At 36.2% G+C, this 25476-nt stretch overlaps 1 long non-coding RNA gene across 1 annotated transcript in view; it reads right to left on the bottom strand.

The window, feature by feature from the left end:
• Positions 1-1830: 1830 nt before the first annotated feature.
• Positions 1831-25476, bottom strand: part of LOC136974683 (uncharacterized) — a 49459-nt gene continuing 25813 nt past the window's right edge. The window contains exon 2 of the long non-coding RNA XR_010880678.1: positions 1831-2409. This is a non-coding gene — a long non-coding RNA (uncharacterized lncRNA). The remainder of the gene's footprint in view (positions 2410-25476) is intronic.

The raw sequence follows: 25476 nt of genomic DNA, 5'->3' as shown, positions 1-25476 counted from the left end.
TTAGTTTTAGAGAATCCAGCGGAAGTTGCACAGTATCTTCTGAATTTGCTACACCACCCCTACATGCCAGGTCTTTTTTTTTTTTTTTTAACTAAAGGTTATTGAGGGCCATTCGGTCAGTCGATGCTAATTTTACTAGAGATGTTATCTCTTTCTTTCATCCGGGGGCAACTTTTTTCAAATTCACTCATCCAGCTCATTTTTAAGGGATGAATTGTTTATGTTCTCTACCTAATACGATGTCACGCCAACGACGACGCCACGAGTTTAGGCGCCATTGCCAAAGGCCACGTGTTGTCTGTCTGCTTTTGTCAATTCACGCAAACCCCCACCCCCCGAACCATCGTCGTATGTATTTTATTTATTAAACTCTTACGAGAAGGCTCTCGTAGCCTTTAGCGTAGCCTGGGAAAAGCAACGGATTCGGATCAATCATATCGTTTTACAGCTGTTAACAGAAACAGAAGGTCGACACCGAGGACCTATATGACGTCATGGTTTAGGACAATAGGCTGGAGCTGTCATAATTGGCAACATCCGCTCGACACAAGCACAGAAAGAGGGAGAAGGGGGAAAAAACAGGACAGCAGACAATGCACTAGCATCTTGATGGCAGCGAGATAAGGACCGCTGTGTATGTAATCACGCAAGCTTGTAACAGCCCCAATGCTTTGTTTTGACAACGTGTACCATAAGATCATAACCACCCCTTTCACTACTTTGGTTTTCACTACACAAGAGGGCAGAAGGAAGTCTGTTCAATCCACTTTTTACTCTCTTTACTTCTAACAATGGCAATTAAGTGCGCCTTTTAATTATTCTTAACTATTCTCTATTTTAGGTGCCTGCACGCATTATTCCGACATACCTGTTCTTAATTGCTTCGACAGGTATATTACGAAACTGAACTTTAAACCTATTACATACACACGCACAAAAAATGAATTGTTTAAAATTCTTCCACCCAAAAAATTTAAATAAATTTTAAATGCTACAAAAACTGGCTTTTGGGGAGAATTTTTTTCAATTGTATAACGTTATTTAGATACTTTTGTAGCCATAATTCAGGTGGAACCATCTGAATTAATTTGGGAATTTTTTGGTCATTCGAATTATTTTGGTGTGACATTCTTGGAACCGACTTTGAAGCATTTTAGACTCACAGTTTACAGCCACACGGGCTCATCTTGCGCTTTTTGGGACCGTATAATTTATAAAAGGAACACACAAAACGACGTCTTCAAATAACCTTTGACCTCTACTTTCTAATTCGCCCTCCACGTTTAAAGGTCGAACAATCTTACTGCCCTCCTCTCTACTTTTTTTTTATCTCAAAGATATTTTCGGTGCCTCCGGATAGCCTTGCGTGAAGATATCATTCTTTAATAAGATTACAAGCCAAACATGGATTTAAGAACGGTGAACCCCGAAGAAAATTATCTGATGGAGTCACACACATACACACGGACAGACAGACACAACACGACGTCATTGGCCCTTTATTGATTCATGTTCAACCTTCTGAGCATGATTCTTGCAAAAGGAAATGTCATTTTGGGTTGGTGAGCCCTAGTAGACGTGACTGTCATAACAGAAGGGATTTGTTAGTTATATCCGTGCAACGGGGACAATTGGTACAGAGGGGACTACCCTTCACCCCCCTTTGCGTGCAGGAAACGGTGTGATGGTCATCCGCCGTCGGAAAAAAACCTGCCCGTCTGTAAACATGGCTCCTGTTATTGCATGATACATTGTGAATGGTTGTAAAAGAATAAAAAATTATCACGCGATAATCTCGATAATGTGTATGGATTTGTTTCTTGTTTTCTCTTTTTTTCATTCCTCTCCCCCTAATAATTTTTATTGAATACTCACCTCAAGGTTGATGCGTTCAAACAGGCTCTTTGCCTTAATTAAGTATATGAATCCCTGCTGATTCGGCTCTAATGATGCCAACCTGGAACCTGTTTCGGTGGGGGTGTAAAGGGGGGTGTTCGGAAGGGTAGTGTAGAATTTAATCGAGAGGCAGTCGGGTGTTTTAATGCTTAATGCCCATCCAAGAGTATGATCGTGAGGAATGGTGCGTGCTTCAAACTAATGTGCCCTTCAGGGTCGTCCCACCTTAAGATCTAACTCGGGGTAGGGTGTCGAGTTCTTCTAGACGGTGGCGCCTCTAACGGCGAAACGTGGAATTACTTGGCTTGTTGACTGTTCTAATTTTTTGGATTTAAATCGTATATTTTTAACGTAAATCGTAACACGCGATTCTCCGGGCCTTTCTGTATCATTTATTATAATATTAAGTGTGTATTTTATTTAAAAAATCGATTTAAAGTAGTGTATTAACGACTTTTATTTCGTATCTTCGTACGTTAATGACGGTAACTTTTATCTTCGTGCAGCAAAATCCTAGAAGAGAAAAGAGTAAATTTTAGTGAAATGATTAAAAATAAGCTCGTTATATATTTATAAAACACTAAATTATTAAAAATTAAGTATAATTATTACGACTATAAAGCGGCTAACACGCTCAGGTGACAGGTATAGAATTAATGATGAGCGAAACTAATCAGTCTTCAAACAGGCCCTTTGTTAGGCCCGTTTCGCGTATTTGGCCATTAATGGCATAACTGGAAACCTTTCCCGATGACAGACCATTGGTCACACTTTTCACATTAGTGCACTGTCCTAGGTTCGGGTGCGACAATAGGAAGATGGTGACCCGATTCATGCGTGGAGAACACAATAGGAACATGACATAATGCGGTTTCACACTAACATACCAGCCTCGCTGAGAAATTTTACGCTTAAAAAATACATACATTGATCAAACTTTATTCTCACACTATACCCCCATTACCCCCTCCCCCTTCGACAGTATTGAGTTTTAATATTTAAATATCTCTCAATGGGACGAGGAAGATCATTCTTACTGATTAATTTACTGGATTGATTCCTATTTATTTTACCGATCTTCACCGATTTTTACTGATATTAAACAGTATAAATTAATTATAATTAAACTTAATTAGCATCGCCTTAATTAATGCAAAATTAAACACGTTAAAGTGTGTTATTTCGGTTTTAAAATAAAATATTTATCTTAAAAAATGTCTGTAGATGTATTTGAAAGGGGGTTATATATAAAAAACGGGGGTGAAAATAATTTTTCCCTGTTTAAGAAAAGAAAAAGGAATTGAATAGAAGTGTAATAAAAAGCTTCAACGTTGGATGCGTCAAAGTGAAGCCCAAAGTAAGCAGTAAACTTTTTTCCGTGTTCCTGCAGAAGACACGATATAAAGCAAATGGTATTGGGTCGAAATCACTTGTACCAATGTCCAGTTGTCTAGCGAACATTGCCTTCTAACGATTAGTGCCTCCCTGTGTCTGTAAGATGTCACCTTCCAACAAGAGCAACTGACAGGAGTCGATCGTCTCTGAAAGGTTGCGGCCGATCCACAGACCTTCTATCTGACAGTCGAAACAAACACTTGCAGGTGACATCTTCGCTTCTGGACACGTTAGAGATGACATCGTGCGACAGATGGTTACCTCATCTCGATTAATTCCCAATTTCTCTTCCTCTATCGATTTTTTCCCCCTCTTTTAATTTTACAGTTTCTCCTTCTGCAATTCGGCATTTATCGGGTTGGTGTTTTCTTCGCTCCCTCATCTTTTCCCCTGTAAAAATTCGAGCATCCCGGTTCGAATTTTATAGGGATAAATCCCCGCCTACTTTATCCCCGTGGCGGTAATAATCCTTTATTATCCTTAGAGTAGGAGCATAACCTTGAAAAAGTCCGAGTGGATAATTAATGGGCGGCATTTTTGGGCCTAATTAACTAGCGGGATAACAAAGTCGGAAGAGGGGGGAAGATCTCGACACCGATGCCATTTAGTAGGACAGCAGGGGTGGAGTATGGCCGTTTTTCACATCGCCCGTCCAGTGTTGCTGACGGCAACCACAATGGATCCCTTCTCATCCCTCCGAACTGATGGACTATCGGGCCGGCCTAAGGGCACGCCTCATTACCAATGAATGTGTCTCGTGCTCGGAAAAAACCACACACGGAAACGGCGGGTTACGACCGATGGTAATGGATGATGGAGCTAAAAGTCACAACGTCAAATTGGGCGACAATTAGGCCTAAGGCTGCGCTTGACATTTGTCGCTCGACTCCGGTACTTAACACCCGCATGTGTTCCATAACTTGGGTCTCGCGCGTGATGCTGCAAAAGAGAACTTAAATCTCCACCGGAGCCACGTCGTTGGCAGATGTCTGACTTTGTCACCACGACGCCCGATGTGTCATTTGATAAGTGCTCCCCCCCTTTTGTTATGACTTGTGTATGCCTTATTAACTAGGCCTTAATCTGTATCACTCGTTAGTGGGGGTGCGTACCATGCACACTTTTGTAACTCGTGAGTTACCTTGTTTAATACTTTTTTCACAGTTTTTCACAGTTTACGACATGATTCATATGCAATTCTTATGTATGCCTTAAGTATAGCTTACTTCAGTTATAAGTTCTGCTTATAAGGCATCGATCAGTGAGGTGATATTAAATTCACTTTGACAACTCACCGATTGAAACTATTGTCCTTCTGTTTCTCTAAATTTAACAATTCTCTTACTTGTTTCCTACTTTTATAATACTTCTACAAAGGATATAAAGGTTCAAAAAGTGAGTACTTATTTAATACCGGTATTCAGACTTGAAGATTTGGTAATACTTCCACTTAGAAAACACTCAATTGGCTCCAATTCAAGGGAGATTCTGCTATAAACAACGCATCTAACTAGTGTATATCTTTGTGTTTTAATCACCAAGCTGCTTCTATTGTATTTTATTAAGAAAATTGCATCCTTACACCCTTATAAAGTCAAACAAATTAAAGATATTGCCATATAGCTTTGTCAGGCCGTGCATTATAATATTAATAAAACTCCACCAATAGAAAAAAGCGATACAAAGAAGCTATCCACACATCGTTTTTTACCTCCCCTCCATAATGTCAAAAGTGTAGAAACGTGGGGTCATTCTGACGTTCAATGGGAAAATCGGAACATCTGTTCGACCTTGAGACCAAGTGTTGTTTCTTTCGGTTCCAATAGCGTTAGTAGAGGAGGGGCATTTGATGAAACGAGGCACAGCATTGGACGATTCGGCAGTTTAGTCAGGTGTGGATCGTAGTTTTATCTTCTGTAAAAGATCGTTAAATAAAAGAGATTGATTGATTTGTAAAGGCGTCTCTATATTATTTACAGCTTATACAAAAAATGGTATTTTGATGTAAATCTCTTCTCGGATAATGTTAGAACGTTGCACCAATGGGGGCTCGACTCGGTTTGGCTTGTATAGACACTGCTGCACGCACAATACTACTTTTTTTTTCCTCCTCTTCCCTCGACTCTCTTTTGTACTTTCTTAATTATGCGAGGTGGTCCGGGAAATTTCGATAATAAAAAGTGGGAGTTGATCTTTCCCACATTGGCTCAAGCCTCAAAATATCTAATTCTTCTTTCTTATCTATACACACACAAAAAAAAGAACAGATCCTAATCTGTACAGACACACAGGACGTTCACTCTCCTATTCACTACAACTCCACAGATTATATCTTTATAAAAATATATGATTTTTATTATTTTAAATCAATTTTTACTACTCGTAAAGCTCTTACAAGATGCTGGATGATGGAATGGAAGAGTAGGAAAATGATGTTATCATCATAAAGTAATAATTGTTTAGTTAAAATCCGAAAAGAGAGGATGCAGATCGGATCATCTATAACTTCTCTTATATACTGAAGCGCAATAATGTTAGTAGAATCATTTCACTAACCTACTCGGAAGAGTCATCAATCAAGGCAACAATGGTTTAGCTTGGTCCTAAACTTGACACAAAAGGCAGAGAAGGGCCGTAAACATCCTGCATTAGTTTCTAGATACTCCTACATTTTCTCCAACCCATTATGGGTCTCTGTTGGCCTTTTAAAACTCTTCACCTCCCGAACGTATCTTTTTTACCATCGTTTATCCTTCTCTGCCGGATATTAAATAAGAATTCTTCTAGTTTGATAGATTATACGGGGTTAATGATGCAATATTTTGCTTCCACCCGGGAATTGAAAGGTCTGTAGTTGCTCGAATTTATATTATTCTAACGTATACGTATCGAATCTGAACGCAAACAATATTGAAACTACGATATATCCGGATGTTGATCCGCATCCGCATCACTTATCATCGATGATAAATGATGCAACAGGGAATTTTTGTGGGTTTTTTTTTTGTGATTTTATCACAAAATTTACCATTTTATGATGAGAATCCGAGAATAGATTAAGCGATAGCGGATCATTTTATTATATATATATATATATTATTTTTTAAGGAGCCAGACTTCATCAAGAGTGCCATAAAGCTGTACACGAAAAGTGAAAAAAATATGATCTTTGGGTTATTAAAAGCATCATTTCGTTCGTCGTTTTTCACTTGGTTTACTCAACTCCTGCGGATGACAAGGCGGCTGCAGGGTGCCCAAATGTCTCCTGTAGTATCGACGGGTCAAGAAAGTTAGAATTTTTTAGAAAAAAAAAACAAGAAGGTGGGAGTAATTTATTGGCAGATAGGCAAAAAATATTATATATATATCAGTTAGGCGATTTTCCATTAGATAGTTAGAAGTGTCAGTTGGTGGATGGTGTGAAAAATTTTTCCTATCCTCCTCCTCCTCCTCCTTCTCTCGCTCTTCTTTCGTGCAACGTGGAAAAAACACAGGAACGAAAAAGTAGCAGAGAAAAAGACATATACTCGATATCCCGTGGAGAGAGCTTTGCGTATCTGGCTGGTCTTTGTCCCACTTAATCCCCATCACGGCGTCACAGACGTGTAAAACGTCGAAAAATGGATTTCATATCGCTCAGTACGGACACCCGTCCGATCCTGTCGTCCCACAGTTACCGTTCGGACGGCCGATCTCAGCAGGAGTCGAGCAGGATTACTGGACCCTAGGTTAGACACGCGGAGAATGGCTGTCACCGCCCATAAAGTATTTTTGGCGAATTCATGAACCTCCCCCACCTTCCTCTTCTCTGGGCGATTTCGGCCGTATATACCCTTGACGAATCCCATTTCCTTTCTCTTCTCTACCCCGTCCGACACTCTTTCTCTTCTCCATTCAGCTGCCAGCTTCTCCACCCCCCAGACTATAAGTTCGGATAGAAGGGATTAGGCGACGCCATATATTTCTCGCCATTCTGGCCCGGGACTTTAACGCTGATGTCCTGAATAAAGAAACACAATTTCTTTATATATATATATATATATATTATTTTTTTCTTTCTCGAGTTTTCTTGGATGCTCTTCCACTCCTCTACCATGGATCGGTTGCCAAGTGAGTCTCCGTTCTAGTAGTACTTGGAGATTTGTATCGTTAGATCGTCAGATAATGAGGCTACTTCTTGCGCCGATAAATACGCCTCAATCTGTCTCTTTCATTGGGAATTTTAAACGTGATCCGACAGTATGAATGACGCGACGTAAATTAATGTTGAAGTCCCCCCTCGTGTTTGAACTGGAAGATTTATTTACCGGGCTTTCCCTGTAGCCGTTAGGTTCAATTATGTACGAGGAGTGTCAACAGCGCAGTTTAGAAGGCATTTCTAAGTCCCTCTTGAAGAGCTGCTGAATAAACTTGGATAGAAATAAATGAGCTGCTGTACTTATGCCAAAACCCCCCTTTTTTTCTCCTTTTTTTCCTTTCTTCACATTAGAATGATGTAGCTTTTGGTCTTGGAAAAACAATGTGGGTAAACTACGATAATTTACATCTTCCCGGATTTTCTTTACTTGTTCGCACTTTCTACTCAATCTATGTTTATATAAATAATTCTCTTTAAAATTATAACGCATCTAATCGCTTCGAAAGAGAGAAATGCTACACCACTTTAAGAATTCTGCTCTAAATTCCGCCTTACATCCGCATCTTTCATCATGGAGAAACAATACATATGGGTTTTCTTCAATTCTTCTCACCCCAATGTATTATAATTTTTATATAAACAATTCTCTTTTAAAATTACAATATATTTAATTATTTAAGAAGCGAGAAATGTATAATAATCGCTACTCCACTTTAATAATTCGACTCTAAATTCTGGCTTACATTCGCATCTTCATAACTTTCTAGCAACGTCGCTTCGATTATCGAGGTTGCTGCCATGTTAATAAATGCTAAATTAAAGTCTAAAACCTTGTACGTAATTTTTATTGCCGTATTTAAGTGTGGAAAAATAGAAGAACTCGAGATACATCATTTTTTAACGAGTTATGCACCTATAACGACTACACTTAGAACTAAATGCCAATTTTCCCCCCCCCCTCTTTTTTCTTCTAAAAGGAGGGGGTATTTTGTTACATTTCTCTAAAACTCAAAGTCATTTTTATTGGCAATTATTATACTTATAACAACCACTAAATTCTGTACATTTTTTTTTACCATAAGGCTATAAAAAGTAGCAAGTCCAGGTAGTGCATGAAAGCATTCTTATGTCGACAACTGAGTCGTTTTCTTAAATGATGTAAAGTCCTTATAAACTACGTCCTAATTTCTGATAGATTTTACTCATTTTTTTATCTCTAGACATTTTTTTTTTTCATACGTGAGATGAGTGATAATTTATATACTTCATCCCGGATTTATCCATTTTCTTCTAATTATTTTCATACACTTTAAATTAAACAGGTAAAAATTGTTCGTTATAATGAAATTTATGCATAAATGGATTTATTTAAACTCGTTTCAGTTTTAAAATTAACTAAATAATTTTTATATAAATATTTTCTTCACTTATTTATACATTTTACTAACGAAAGCGAAGATCTAAATCTTTAATTTTATAGTTTCCATTCGATTTATACGCTTTAAGTTAAAGCACAATTTAAAACAATATAACTCTTGATGCTAGTGAATGGCTAATAAGTAGAAATTAATATTTATGAAGCTTAATAAACCTCATATTTGCGAATGAGAGAGGTGAAACGGAAAGAAGCAGGAACCTGTGCAAGAGACAAATGAAGAGCAAGGAAAAGGCGGAACTAATCTGCTAGAGACATAGAGGACCTTTCAGGTATTTACATAAGATCCATCATGTCAATTCTGTGCTACTGCCGTAACAAAGTCGAGCACTTTAAGATCTAATATTTTTATTTTTAATCCTTGTTTTCTTAGATTAAAATCCGTATTTTATAGTCGAGTATATAACAGAATTATGAAGCATATCCAAACAATGATCCTGTTATTCAAAGAATTAAATGGGAGACGATTTTAAATTACCTCAATTAAAATAATAAAATTAAATTCTAGACATTTCGAAGAGATAATTTAAATAATTATTTAACTAAAAATTAAATTATCTAACTGGAAAAAATCCCGCTTCCTCTTTTTTTTTATAAAGTTGATAGCTCTTACAATTATCATTTTTTTCTCTTTATAAATCTGTGGTGGAAAGTTATTAAATGGGGGAACCCGAGAGTAAATTAAAGATTTAAGCCCTTAAATTTCTCAATTGGAAAGAGAGTAAGTTAGTTTGACAGAAAGGAGTCGGTTAACGCTGCTCAGTTAGGAGGGCTGTCAATTCGTGCAGCAGCAGCAGTCGCAAAACACTTGACGCTATTTCATGGACCACTGGGTCAACAGATCGGTCGTCCGGAGGGGCCTGCGGGGAACACAAGAGAAACAGAACCTGTCTCATTCAATCTACTAGCAAACATCCTTCCCTACAGCCGCTTATCTAGCCCGGATTATAGGAGGGAGTCAGAATTGTGACTCACAGATATCGTGCTACCTATATGGGAAAAATCTGTGACAGAAGAATCACTTAATTAATTTAAGAGGATTACTAAACACAGTTTGCGGCAAGTCCGACTAAAGATTAGAAAGTACTACAGCTGCTCTTCTGTTATAGGGCTCTTCTCCTTTCTTGCTCAATATTGTAGCCGTTCCCGTCTCTTTTTTTGCTATATATCTTTTTCCTTTTTTTCATATCTAGCTGCCTGCTAATATTTTCACACCCGTTTTCAAACTTTTGGTGTTGTTTATGGTTTCTCCAAACTTTTCTGAAAGAATCTCCTTTTATTTTTTACCCATTCGTATTTTCTATTTTTCAATAGTTTCTCTAAGCTTTACTCAGTTAGATTTATAAATATTTTTTACACTTTAACACCAATAAATTGCCGATTTTTCACTTTATATTAATTGTAAAACGTATAAAATAAAATTTATTTACCTAAGAAGCATTTAATTCATCTTACGCTACCAGAATTTACGTCATTTTTAAAACTTAATTAATTAATTTTTTATTTATTATTTTAAAAAATACACGCTGATACAAGTAAAGATAAGTTTATATATAGCATTAATTATAAATATATAAATTTATATTAAGTTTAAGCCTATAAAGATCCGTTATAAACTTAATGTGTCGTGCTTGCACCACTATTAATAAATATTTTTATTAAATAAATTCTTTAAAACTTTTAAAATACATTTATTATTTCAATTTAAATATTACGGCATTAAAACGAACGAAAAATTATATATTTAATTTGAAAAAAAAATCAAATTATTCGCATTTACAAAACGAGAAACAAACGAATTTGACAATTTAATCCCTGAAAATGTGGTTTCTCCTCATAACAAGCGAACCTTGCAGAGAAGACAACCAGTCGATTTCAATCAAATTTTTGCTCTTTTAAAAACAGAAATATTTGGAAAAATATTTAAAAAATAATTTAACTTTATTTAAATAATATAGAATATTTAATTATAAGCATTTCGACTGTGTCGATTTAATTATATAAGTAGGCAATTAATAATGTTTGTTAAGTTAAGAAGGGGCTTAGACGTCGAAGAAGAATGGAGTGATGCAGGAGCTATACGAATATTTGTCTAAAAAAAAAAGAAGTACATTTACCATCTTAAGTGTTATACGTCAATAAAACATTAATCCTATGCAGAAAAGCCCACATTTCCATAAGGTAGGATAGAAGTTACCGTCAGCTGCTGCAAATAACAAAAGACGAAACGCTACTGTGCTTATCAACTAACCTTCTACTGTAGGTAACCATGGTAACCGGTACTGAAATGGAAGAAACAGGAGTGATATTGAAATGTCGGGTTATGTCTGATCGTAGCCGATACTAGAAATATACCAAGTAGTAATCTTTCCCCATATCCAACTTTTAGAGGGGGTGAAAGAAGGAAGAATGAGAGAAAGAGAAAACGTTAGGAAATCTCGTCCAATTCAAAAAACCCCCGATCTTTGAACTGTATTCTAAAGTAAATGAAGCTGTTAGAAAGAGTGGAGAGGGTTTTTAAAGGGGAGAAGAAGGAAGGAGGAAAAAAAAAGAAAAAAAAACCGAAAATGAGGCGAGTAAAAAATGCTTGGAAGACAGACTGCCATCCTAGCGTGGTGGCGATCTCCCAATGAGAACGCAGCATTTTTAGCCCCGTTCAGACCCCCGTCCTCGCTTTTTTACTGCCCTACAATGTCCCACCTCTCTTTTCTAGTCTTAAACCTTCCTGACAAGTTCCAACTTCGGTGTCAAGCCGTGCGTGAATCTGATCTGTTCGACCGTACTGGGCAAGAAGACAGTAGCTTCTCCACCCCACCTTCATTCCGCCTCATACCTTTTTGTCTCTCCACTCCGGGTTGTGTCGTCCCTGGCTCGGGTATCAACGACATCAATCCAAGCTAAATCGGTTCGGGATGACTTGTTAATCAACTGAAAGAGCCCCGATGCCATCTGCAGTGTTGGGAGAACCGAGAAGGATAAATATCCTCTATCAATCCGTGTAATGAGTAATCATCCGATCGTAAAACGTTCCACAGGCTAGAACAACTTTAGATCCCGATGATAATTTAGGCCCATGGGCCTTTCACGTAGAAGGGTCGAACCCCCGAAGTGTTGGTTAAGATTAATTGTAGAAGACGTCCAGGTCCAATTACGAAAAATCTCATTAATTAGTTAATCTAAGTTGGTATAGTCAAAGCACAAAAGGCTCTTGTACGCAGTGTTTAAAGTAAATATATCAGATTACAGATTAATTTAGCTCGCAGGATTAATTTCCAAAATTTTTCTTTCTTCTCTCCTTAGTTTTCCAGGGGAAATTATGTTGAAAAGTTTTCAAAGAGAGGAGGAAAGTTGTTCCGAGGTCGTTTGATCGACGTCACATCCTATCATCTACTCATTTTATTTAAAAGTGAAGACAACATGGCGTCACTTCGCCATCCGTTTATATCGATCGAGTTAAGATGGCGACAAGAGAAGGCCGAGACGTAAGAAGCAAAATTCCACTCACGTTCTTAACGCACCAGAGGAGAACCGACGAGAACTTAACGACTGAGAACGAAAAGCATTGGAGCAGACCAAACGAGGAAGGTTCGACGACTCTTATACCAATTCCATTCTGTATAATGCCGTTTGTCGACGAAGCACGTGTTTGAATTCTGCCAAAAAAACTCCCAATTCTTAATTCATAAAAACCTTAATTCTGATAAAGCAATGTTGAAAATTTCTTTCGGAAAAGAACCCTTCTGGCAAGATGCTGGAAAGATGAAGAACTTCTCTTCTGCATCTTTCCAGCATCCGAGTTTAATTTTCTGCGTTTGAGTTTAACTGCTACAAGTAGGCTCGAAACTTTTCTAACTTGGAAAGTTTCTACTTCTTAACCTTTTATTAAAGCTTCTAAACGTTAATAGAAATAATTGGATATTTTACTTTTGTTAATTATCCTTCGTAGATGTCTTTAATTGCCCATATAACACGTTAACATCCTTTTTTACAGCCTAGATCGAAGCCTTAATTTCGATATAAATCCTGGAAGACGCTGTTTTAGCATGGAAAAATGCAAAATTTTACTGTTATACGCATAAAAATGTTGTAAAAATCTTCATTTTTATCATCCCAATCACTTCGGCATGCGGAATTAAAGCTAGCACGTACGTTCCTTCTCAATTTTTACCCCTTTAGCAAGCAAAAAATCATAGATTTTAGCCTTCAGAATAGAAAAAAGGCTAAATTTTTACGGTTATACGCAAAAAATGTTATAAAAGCTCCATTTTTATCATCCCACTCACTTTGGCATGCGGAATTAAGGCTATCACGCACGTTCCTTCTCAATTTCCACCCTTTTAGCATGCAAAAAATCGTATATATTAGCCTGTCACGATAAGCCTTCACGTGCGAATAACCTCTTACCATTAGCCAACCTTATATCTATATATAAATCTTTGGTTTAACCTATGGCGCAGATTATATCTAATGAATATGGAAACAAGTGAGTCATGTAGGATATTACTACATTATCTGCCCATCCATTATTCCTGTAGAAGTCTAAAACTGTGCAGCATTATCACCGAGGCTTATTGGTTGACCGTATCAAATCTAAGCATCCTCCAATCATTCTAATGACATAAGTGAATTGGACAGATGTGTAAGAGCTTTTCAATAAAAGCATCAACATTTACAAAGATTACTGCAAAATCTCATTGTTGCCGATTTATTACTGTGGTAGCATCCATAAAATATTTATTGCTTTATGGGTAGAGTATAATATGTGGTTGATGATATATCAAGTGTTTGTTGGGGATTATTTGGGTTATAAATCTATAATTCCTTGCTGAAAGATGGGCCAAAACCCAGGCTAAATGTATATAAGAACCCGGTGTTTGCCATCCAGCCTTAGTTGAGTTATTGTGTAAAGTTTAGCAGATTGAACAAACAATTTAGCTTTCGTCTTTTTTCACCTCTAAATTTACTGGAATTAATCATAAAAGGGGAGTTGGACTATCGTAGTTAACGTCTCAACTACTATATGGAAGCGTAGTAGCGGATAGACAAACGTACAGACATTGGTATCACTAATAAGTAGCGTGGAAGAGCGTAGACAAACGTACAGACGTTAAAAACAGTATCAATTAACAACCTATTGTAATTAAGAACAAAGTAATTTATCAACCCCCTCAAACAATTAGCAACTAATAATTAAAAGATGACAATACAATAAAGAGAAATGGGGACAGACAATCATACAGACACTTCAGTAGTGTTATAAATATTCAAAATTTCAGCAAATTAGCTATATAAAAGCATAAATTTTGGTGATAAGTACAATCTAAATCAAGTATTATAGTTGGAAGACAGACAAACATACAGATACTGAAGTAGACCACATAATTAAAGAACTAAACTATGCCCGGTTACATACAAGCGAAGGGGGACATCACGGCTGACGTGACCACTTCCCCTCCAGACCAATATTAAGGGGGGATAAAGTCCGGCATTCTCCCGTCTGACGTGTCGGGTATAACTATTGTTACGTCATATACAACTCGTCCAACTAGCCAATCTGCTTGTTGACACATAGAGCCGCCATCTTGTCAGCCGGGGTCGAACTTGTCATCGAGGCATCTCATTATGGAAGGCCAAATACCCAGAAGGTTTCACATTGATTAGATGGACAGGGAGTGGGTATTGGATAGTTCTTTGTCTTGCACGCCGGCTGTCACGTCAAAGGGTGAGAAGAAGAAAAGCACATCTGTACTTCCACATAAGCGGTCAGTGAAGTGGCTCTGGTTGCCCTCCTATTGAAAACCGGTCGATTCTCTACTCATATGTTAGTTATTTCCGGTGCCATTTGTTTTCAATTATTCTACGTGGGAACCGGCGCCGCACCATCCAAAATTAATCACTTTTATCTCACCTTTCCACTCATCTTTGATAAATCTTTATGATGCTTAATAAACATCATAAAGATTTATCAATAGGCTGATTATCATATGCATATAAACTACGTACAAATCGATGTTTGTTTAAGGATAAACTAAGATTCTAATATCGCGCTTCGCTTATCATAGATCCAGAAAATTATCTAGAAAATATAATTTACGATATATTAGATAATAAAATTTAATAAAAAAAATTTAACATAAAAAAATCTTTAACGCTAATTAAACCGCATCCGCATCTTCAGAGATGCTGCAAAGTTCTGATCTAGAAACTCCTCCTCTCTCATCCTCTTCACGGATGCTGCAAGATTCTAACGTAAAAAAACTTTTCCTCCTCCGCTTATCGTAGTTAAAATTGTAAGATAATAGGAATTTCTTAGGAAAGGATAAACAATTAATAACAAGAAAGAAGATAATCGGACAAAAGATCCATCAAACATTTGGTTTTTAGCATCACATGAGGCGAGTTATTGAAATCCGATGGGCCAATACCTCCTTCATTATCCTGTGATTCAACTCAATAAACGGAGAAGGGACGATTCTTGAGAGGAATCTGCTTTCGGTAGGATAAACTGAAGTAATATAACTGTTAGATAATCAATAACTGCCCCCTAATATATGGATTTGTCGGTCGGATGGAACAAAGACGACCCCCGACTGATTTACTTCTTCTAACGATTTTAAATTCCATCTCGACGTCATGTGATTGGATTACCTTTACTTTCTCCCATGTCTGAATATTTTTTCTTAGGAAAATTGTAACTTAATTTATTTGAACCGCTCGCCTCCTATCGACTCTTTACTCTTGTTTTCGTTCGGAATCAACTATCGAAAACGATAGAAAAATATACCGAGTTGGAAAATTAAGTAGAACCAATAAAATACGGAGTAAAGGTTATTATCTGCAAAGAAAATCTCGTCAAGTCGACATTTTTTTTATAATCTTGTTATTGATGAAAAAATCTTAACAGGATCTCTTCCACGTAAACTGTGGTTAAATCTTCATTAAACTCCTCGTGAATGGTGAGGATTATTACAAAAAGTTATACAATATTTATTTATGAGTATATTCTTACTATTTCCTACAATAATATTTAACTTATACTAACTCTATCCACATCTCAACCTTATACTAAGCTTTCCTCTTAACCTTAGTTCATCCACATCTTAACCTTACTTATATTCACTTTACCTACCTCCTAATCCCACTTCTACTTATTTCCTTCACAGTTTAACCTTACTTATATTAAGTTTATTTAAATCTTAAGCCTTATACTAAGTTTATCCACCTCTTAACCTTACTCACACTTAGTTTATCCGCATCTTAATCTTACTTATATAGACCTTTGCGGCATCATAACTCATAGTGAGTCAATAACGTAATCCTTTCTACCTTTTTAAATTCAAACATATTATTTTTCTTGAACTTTTTAACCTTATTTTCCTTAAATTTAATCCTTATTAGAGTTATATTTGCACAACTACGCGATTTATCTACCCATCGCTTCATTTATATCGTTATTTTTTATAAAGAAATAGCCAAATTTTACCTTATTAGGTCTACACACACATATATATTTTCTATTTATCTCTTCTGACACTTATTAAACCCTTAACACGAGTGATAGAATCTCATCCTCAGCATCCTTTTACTCAGCTTCTACTCCCTATACGCGTATCCACACAATAATTACGTCTGTTTTTATTAGATTTACACAGTTTTATAAGGTTTTAATACATTTTATACAGTGATAAATCGAGAAAATGGAGTGTAATTTTAAAGCGTTTTCAGAGAAGATGGGAGGGAATCTGCAACACAAATGTAGACAAATTATGCAAGAAAATTTATCTTCCAATTGCGAAAACAATGCAATTTTTACACATTAAATCGTCATTTTCCTTGTTTATTTTTCAATAAACGGAGAAAACGTTGGCTAATTCTTAGCTAACCCAATCTGTTATCGTTAACTGCTACATCAACGTTAACAGGATTGTCGACGAGGTGACATTAGAGCGGCGATCAAACCACTCGAGACGTTACCAAATATCTAATTAAATGAATAGTGAGAGCATCGACACAAAAACAAACACTTTACGTCTATCTATCCACCGTCTTCTCCCCCCTGAAAAGTAACGTTGTCCGTTGGTCCTGGCACTCGTCGCTTAACACGTTTAAATTCAATTACTAAGACCTCAGGCATCATTATTGAGCCTCATTACGAGCTGGCTCTGTCTAATCTCTCACTTCCCATTAAGTCAGTCCAATAATGTGGTGTTTCTCTTCCACACCCCCTGCTGCATCTCCTCCTCCTATTCTTATTAACGGCCCAATCCGCTTTATTAGTACTAAATTCGCGCGCTAGATGGAGTCACTTGTAATGGGTTTTTTTTAATTATAGCGTGAACTAGCGATGCTGCGAAGTTGCCATTAATCACGCGTGATGATGAGGAGGAGGAGGAGGAGAAGGATGAGGATGATTTTCTTTGATTATTTTAAACACTCCTTTCTTTACGTTTTATTAAAGTTTTAACTAAATTTCGGCCGTGTCGTAACGGTAACTCCACCCCAAACTCGCCCATTGATCGGTTGATGTCGACTTATTATCGTTAAGTTTTCATCAATCATCTAGATACTCTGCCCAATTACCCAATTATCTTTATTCTACACTTATCTAATTGAATCTATTCGAGTGATAATTCCTGCTGACTGTAAGTAAAACGTTAACTTTGGTTTGTTAGGTGATTGGGTGGAAAGAGAGAGAGTTGACGTTTATCTTCATTTTTCTCGATAAAACTTAAATTTTTTAAGGAAAAATAATTAAAAATAATTTTAATATATATCTTTTTTTAATTTTAAATGCATTTATGATAAATAATTTATGCAAATTTATTTATATTTTGAGGATTTTCGGCTAAGAAAGAAGCACATTTTTGGTGCGGATAAGCTCACGTTTTATCATTTTAAATTAGTTTTATTTAAAAAATTTTAAGGAAAAGTATTTAAAAAATGATTTTTATACATATTTTCTTAAGTTTAAATGTATTCTAAATGGAAAATTTATGCAAATTTGTGCAAATTTTGAGAATATTTTGCTAAGAAGGAAGCGCATCTTTAAAGCAGATAAGCTCACATTTTACTATAATTTCTACATTTTTAACAAATTAAATGGAAATTTTAAGCCAAATTTTTATAAATGAAAACGATATTTTTTTCAAATATAAAATTAGATAAATATCAAAAAAATCAGCAGTTATTCACGTTTAAAGCATCTAAAATTACTACTCAACTACTCCAAATTGAAAACGTAGACAGTTTTATTTAAATATTTTTATAAAAAATGATTTTTTTATTATTTTTTAAATGTAATAACATAAATATGACGTGTTTGCATTCATTTTATGTTTATTTTAATTGTATTTTTGAGCGTAGAAAATAATTAGGAAGATGATTTCGAAAGGATAACATGGAAACGAGCGATGATTTTTTGTCTATATGAGATTCGAATATAAAAATATTTTACAAAAGAATAAAAATAAAAAAGAATTCTTGTAACTTTCTTCCATTTCTTGGATCCATTTTCCCTTTAAGAAAGGCCAAACTTTCCTGTTTCGCTTGGAATGCTCAACTAGAGAAATACAAACTTAAAAATCAATTGTTCAAGTTTACCGAATTTTTTAAAATGTCCCTTGTCTATGGGAATAAAGTTTAGAAAAGAATTTTCCAAAATATTTATAAAATCTATAAGAACAAATAATAAATAAACAATAAAAAATTACGCGAAAGTAATTATAAAAAATAATTAAACTGCCTGTAATCGCCGCTTCACTGCAAAACGAGCTAATCCCGCAGTGAAACAAACATTCAGGTTTTAAATCTCTTTTTCTCTTTAAAAATTAATGTATTTAAGTATAAAAATCAATATTTAAATTCATTATTATTATATATAATTTAATTAATAAGTTAAATAATAATAATTTAATCTTTTATATATATTTCTTTGAATTTTTTATCCTACTTCTACGGTAATTCTGGTATAATTTAATAATAATAATATAAGCGATATTATATATATATATATAAAAAGGAATCACGGCATTTCTTTCCATCATTAAAATTCATAAAGGACGATAAACACGCGTAATATAAGTCTCGAAAACGTCACGAATATATCTGGAATTAAATTAGGTTGGTCGACGTCAGCAATAGACAAGCAAAGAAAACGCATTTTGTCCAATATTCCCCCTCCTAGATTCCAATTTGCTTGTGTCGTAGCAGGCATTGTCCCTTTCAGCAATCTATTGTCCTCAGGTTTGGACAAAGACAACGTCCAGATGCGTGATGCCTCTTATTGACTCTCACCCGAAGACCATTTGCGTCACAAGTGACGCCCGTGACGTTTAAACAACGTGATTTACTGCTGAGAAGGAGGACAATGCTTTTCGAGGTACGATCCTCCCCCCGTTCTCTTTTCTTATCGCTATGACGACCGTAAATTTTTGGCATTTTGAAAGCATGACGCACTATGTTCACACAATGCTTATCGGGAATTGTTGCTCGACATTGTGTTACGTCTACGTAGCACGATAAATATTCTCCGGCTCGACTTTATGCCTTTTTATACACTCGACACTATATATATTTTAACCCCCCGTAATTAAAATCGGACGGAAATCGAACCCGAATTTAGTATTAAATATAGAGAAGAGGATGCTCCTCCGCATCACTCCGGAATCATTTCTTTTTTACGGGGGGAGTTTAGGATGCGGCAAAATTAACACGTATGACGTCAGGCAACAACAGATGTAACAAGAAGGACGCTTAAAATCCCAAACTTCGGAACCAAGATTACATTTGCAAGCTGTGAGATCAGCATTTGTGAACGGGAAGAGGGGATAGAAGTCGGGGGATGGAAGACATATTGATCAGTTTCGCTACTGATTTGCATTCAATTTTCCGTTCCAAGGACTCTGGGGGGAAGAGGCCTACTGACGCTCACCCTTATTGTGGGCTCACCCCCACAGCCATTTCCCCCTACGCTCCAAAGACCCAGACGTATTTAATGGAACGGATCATTGGCCGATGATGGGCGAAAGGGCAAAGGGCCACTCAGCCACCTCTCCATTCTGCGCCATTGTGTTGATGAAAATTGTTGAGTGTGATTGCACACGGGATTCCGAGAGACTATACTACACACTCCCTACTTCTGGCCTGGTAATATCACGAGTTGAACTTGTTTTGCCTTCATTTCATTGCTATTTTCTTCCAATAAACAATTTCTTTTCGTTTATATTTTAATCATTTCCCCCTGTTCGGCCTGATAAATTCTATATCTAACCTTAACTTCATCTAAATATATTTAAAAGTCTACTACACGTCCCCTTGTTTGTATTATTTTTTTAAATAGTTTTTACACCAAATTTTAATTATAATTAAGGCAAAATATACTAATTTTGGAATAATTTACTCATTTTTGAGCATCTTCGAGGCGTACAATTAATACCTTTTACTGTTTTTCTTGCAAATTTTTACAATTTTTGCAATTTTCCAAGCTTCAACAACACACCCCTGTCCCTCTTTATTACAATTTTAAACGTAAATTCCGCCTCTCCAGCCTTAAAATACATAAATTTTACAATTTCTAAGATTAATTCGTAGCCTTTCCTACATTTTTTTAGCTTTTAAACATATAAAAATTCGCTAATTTTTTAAACATTTTTTCGAACACGAAATTCTCTTCGACTCCACACCTTCCCTGAAAATTTGAACGATTCACTTCAAATATCGGGCTATAAATAAATTTTTAAATAATAAAAAAATTGTATATCTGAACGTCATAAACTGCAAATCGTGCAGGGTTTTTATTAATGTGCTCTCTGTTCACATATAATGTGATCGCACGAGAAACAAGAATGTTAAAAATTAGACCACCAACGGAGAATGTAATAAAGGGAAAGGGGAATAAAAAAAACAATGCAACAAATTCATTTGTCCACTTGTCATAATCTTTATACGGCTCCTTCCCAAAGTAGAAATACTTTATTACGACTTCAAAAACATATAGATTCTAAGGTCGTGACTGTTCTTATTACTCACGAATTACCGCTTCCACTCAGTTTAACACCATTTGAAACTTTTTATATAAGCACCTACTCCAAGAAAAATACACTTTTATTCGTATTTCTGCATACTAAACTACATAAAAATGTGTAATTTTAAGCCAAAATGGTATTAAAAATGGAAAAATTAAGCCATTAATTCATTGTTGGAGAGGGCGAATTAACTGTTTAATGTAGGTTAATACCTTCTTATATAATCATGTACTTTAAGAAAATTGATTTTTATTCGTATTTCTGCACACTAAACTATAGAAAAATGTGCAATTTTAAGCCGAAACTGCGCTAGAAGAAGGATAAATTAAGCGCTGTAACTCGGGTTGGAGAGAGATTAAATGACTCGAATTATCGCTTCGACTATGTTTAAAACCATCCGAAAATTATTATATAATTATCTAATGCAAGAAAATAGATCTTTCTTTATATTTCTATAGAATAAATTGCATAATTTGAGCATAAAAATGTCCAAAATACCGAAAATTTAAGCATTTTATTTATTTATAACGCACGATTCCGTACTTAAAAGATGGAGCTTAAACAACACAAATAAAACTATCAAAAAAAGTTTTTATTTATAGAATTTACCATAAGAAAATAGATTTTTATTCAGATTTCCACATATATAATGGCATGAAAATGCATAATTTTATGTCAAAAATGAGAAGAAATTAAGCATTTAGTTTATTAATAAGTAAAGTTAAAGAGAGAGATTAAACAGCACGAATTACCTGATAAGTAAGTTAAAATCTATTTATCTAACCACCTACCATAATAAAAGATATTTTAGTTTAAATTTCCATAGCTTAAACGTCATAAAAATGCACAATTTTAATCCAAAACTTCATAAAGAGCGGAAAAATTAAGCTAACCCCATAAGTAAGCTTAAAGCCTAAGCACTTACCATAAGAAAATGCCGTGAAAGGGCACAAAACGTCATTAAAAATAACTAAGAATTGAATTCATTAATCGAAAGGGGAGTTTATAACGATTTATTCAACGTTAGATAATGCATAAACTTTATATTTATGTGTATAGTGGAGTAGGGTAAACAGCGGATGGGTGACAGATGGAAAGGCCATTTTGGTTAAAAAGGAAGACCAACCAGTGAGTCGAACAATTCTCTATTATGAGAGAGGCGAGGTTAAACCAATATGCTTCACCAACACATCATTCCTTCCCCATCTAAAATTCACTAGATCACTCATTGTTTGCAAGGGGTACAAAAGATATATATTTAGAAAACCGTAACAGACATACAAACGGACGTACGGCGTAAAATATTAATTTAAATCGATATAAATTGTGGGTGCGGTAAAGGAGGGGGAAACGAATTCGACTTTAATATATTGTGTTTATATATAGAAGGGGTTTATATATATTCAGTAAATCCTGGGGAGAAAGTATTAAAGCAAAGTTAGAATCGTGCAGTGTGTGCAGATGTCTTTCTTACGTCGTACGGAGCACATTATGTATAAAAAGCACTATCATTTAGTTAAGAGTTTCCATCAGCAGATCTTTTCACAAGCTACACCTTCGCTCACACTCGGCTCCTACGTGGAATTAGCCATGGCCCTGAAGGTATACAAGGAGTGGAGGAAAACTGCTGATGTATGCAAGCACCGGACTGGCAGTTTTCAAGCTTCACACCGCAGACGTTGCATCTACTTAGCCAGCCGGATCCGTCGACTGCCTCACATCTCAACATGCAGATTACAGTACAACACGCGAGCATCGAAATGACAGTTGGAGGAGGGGGACGGAGGCGGGGGAGGAAGGGAAGGAGAACTTCTAACGGGAGTAGTAGTTAGATTTTCCCTCTTTCTCTCTCGTCTTTGAGATGACACGAAATAGGCTTATTTTCGCTCCAACTTATCGAGTGATAGATGGACCAGTTATGCTGGCTGCAACGTCTCCAGTCGGCTCTTCTATCCCCCCCTCAACGACCGGGAGAGACGATTGAAGCTATTACGGGGCGGTAATTGGTCAATTTATGTAAATCGCAGCGATAAATTATGCCTGATTACGGAGACAAATGGCAACAGCTGTAGACAATAAGCGAATATATCTATGGCTAGCCAGTATCTACTCGTGTATGATTTCCTGTTAAGCAGGAACCAGTAAATTTCTTTCATGTGTTGAGACGACGCCATTATCCCGCTGCCTATCGCTTTAACGTTCTACTAGTACCTAGTTCGTGCGCAATCTGTGTGCTTCATACGTTGGCTCGTCATTCTATCGGGGGTCTAACCGTGCTAAATCGTAGATGGAATTTATTAAATTGACTTACAGGCTGTTGTGTGCGCTCCTGCAGATTTTTAAAGCACGCCCTACCACGTATCGCGCGCTGTCTCTCTCTCTCTCCCCACCCTCGACTATCGCATTATGTTTTTGCTTAATTTCTCGATATATCTCGTCGTTAACGTGACGAATTTTTAAAATTTATACAATTTACTCACCTCCCATTTTTTAGACACTAAGATAATTTGGATCCTGTGACGTTTTGCGCGCGGGGAGGGGTTGAAATTCACGCTTTTCGGGCGCCTACATCTAGAATATTTCCATGCTTTCTTACATATATTGTCTGTTTTACGTTTTCTAGAGAATAAAAACACAAGGATAATCATGTTTTTTCTTCTCTAAACACGTAAAAATTCGCTTAACTCGTCGGGAAAGAGGGATGTTTTACAGAACCTCCGACGTGCGCCAGTAAAATAAGGTCTTTTCCTATAGGAAAAAGTAGAAATTGTTGTGATTGAATAAACAGAATCGTTGGCGAGAGGTTAGTATAATATATTAAAGGCAGTTAAAGCAGTAAGGCCATGTCAAAAGCTAATTCCTGAGTGGTTTTATATGAGACAATTGAAGCTAAACTTTTAAGATTTTAGAAGACCGTTTTACGGTCAGTTTAACGTTTAGACAATCGACTTCGTCGAAACGTGAAATTTATCGTCCAGTTCTGACTGTAAAAAGTCGTTATCAACTGTAACAGTATCGTGAAGAAAACAGCATCATTCGAGGAGCGGCGAGAGGAGGAGGAGGATTTTTTCTTTTCCTTTTTTTAATAATAACAACATCCATATTCTCTTCGTGGCATGCTGAATAACTTAATTCCCATTATTGTTTTTAAATACGCGAATGGATGGATATTTTTAGGGATTTTTCGCTTTAATTTCTTTCAGATTTATTCGTAAATTTAACTGTTAAAGCTTGTTGTAGGCCTTGGACTAAAGGGATATAATTACAGACATATTTTATGGTAAATTCTAGTTATACAGGTTAAAATTTGATAAATATTTTAGCCTTTCCGGAAGATTTTCAGCGCGTAAAACGTGTAAAAATTGATCAAAAATCGGATATTTAAGCGAGTTTGGGACGTTTGAAGCTGGTTTTTTATAAGATAAAGTGTAAAGAGGCACGATAAGAGATGATTACATTCGTTTTTCAGAGAGTGGAGAACGTATTTAATTGATTCGAATCTCAAGATAATAGGATAATCGCGTGATTATCATACAGAAACGATCAGTCTTCATGAATCAAAGAGATGGAATCAAACGAGTAATAAATCTCTCGAAATCAGTAGAGGATAGATTTTTATTTTTATTTTTTGTTATTTTATTTTTTTATTCAGTTACACTAAGAGAATTCACAAATTTGGGGGAAGGGATAATAAATCTTCTAGAAATTTGAGAAAAAAAGGAGAGAAAATAGAATTAAGATCCTTAATCTGCCATTACTCGGTAGAATGTCGTTCCAGAATGATGAGTGTAATTCAATGATATACAACGATTCCCGAGAGATATGTCAGACAAGTTGTGAGGCCTGTTATAAGGAACAGCAATAGAAGGGCTAAAAGTAATTGAATTCCCAGATTAAGACGAGACTTCAGATAAGAACGAGCAAAGAATGGCAACACGTACAGCATCACGTACAGTTGTAGATGCCGATAAAACCATCGTTTTTCCAGTTGGAAAAAGGGAGGAAAAGATGAAGGAAAAAGAAGAAGAAAAAAAGCACCTTCCACCGGCGCACTTAAGCCTAACGACCTCCTACAAGCGTGAGCTCCTTGTAAACGGCTTACTTAAGGGATGGCAACACTGCAACTAATTAAGGGCCCAGATCACGGCCGGAAACGGGGGGGGGTGAGAGCGAACTGGACGTTTGATTAGAGTACCGACAATGGCCACTCTTGCCCCATTAGATCCGAGTGAAAACCACTTTAATCAACTGGAAAGAGCCTGGTGCACCCCTTTCCCCGCGACGATTTTTACAAATGAAAGGTCCAAAACGGTTCCTCTAATCAATCTGTTAGCAGAACACGCAGGAGGGTTTTCAGAAATGAGGTAGAGCCGCTATAAAAATCCAAACCACGCGGAAAAAAAAAAAAAAAAAAAAAAAGGAGTAACACAGAAGTAGGATAAGCCGGAAATAGCTAGGATTGGGGTAGAATTTACTGCTGGCATTCGCTAAGCTATCCACTGGCTACAAATGACCATCTCAGTAAGGTAGACTAATAAAGGGGAGTGCGAGAATCTCGGGTTAGTTATGGTTCTAGAAGGTTTCAATCT

The sequence above is a fragment of the Centruroides vittatus genome, unplaced genomic scaffold, assembly GCF_030686945.1.
Source record: "Centruroides vittatus isolate TY-2023 unplaced genomic scaffold, ASM3068694v2 contig_352, whole genome shotgun sequence".
Taxonomy (NCBI): Eukaryota; Metazoa; Arthropoda; class Arachnida; order Scorpiones; family Buthidae; genus Centruroides; species Centruroides vittatus.
The sequence above is the reverse complement of the archived record's forward strand: the minus strand, read 5'-3'. Positions and strand labels throughout refer to the sequence as shown.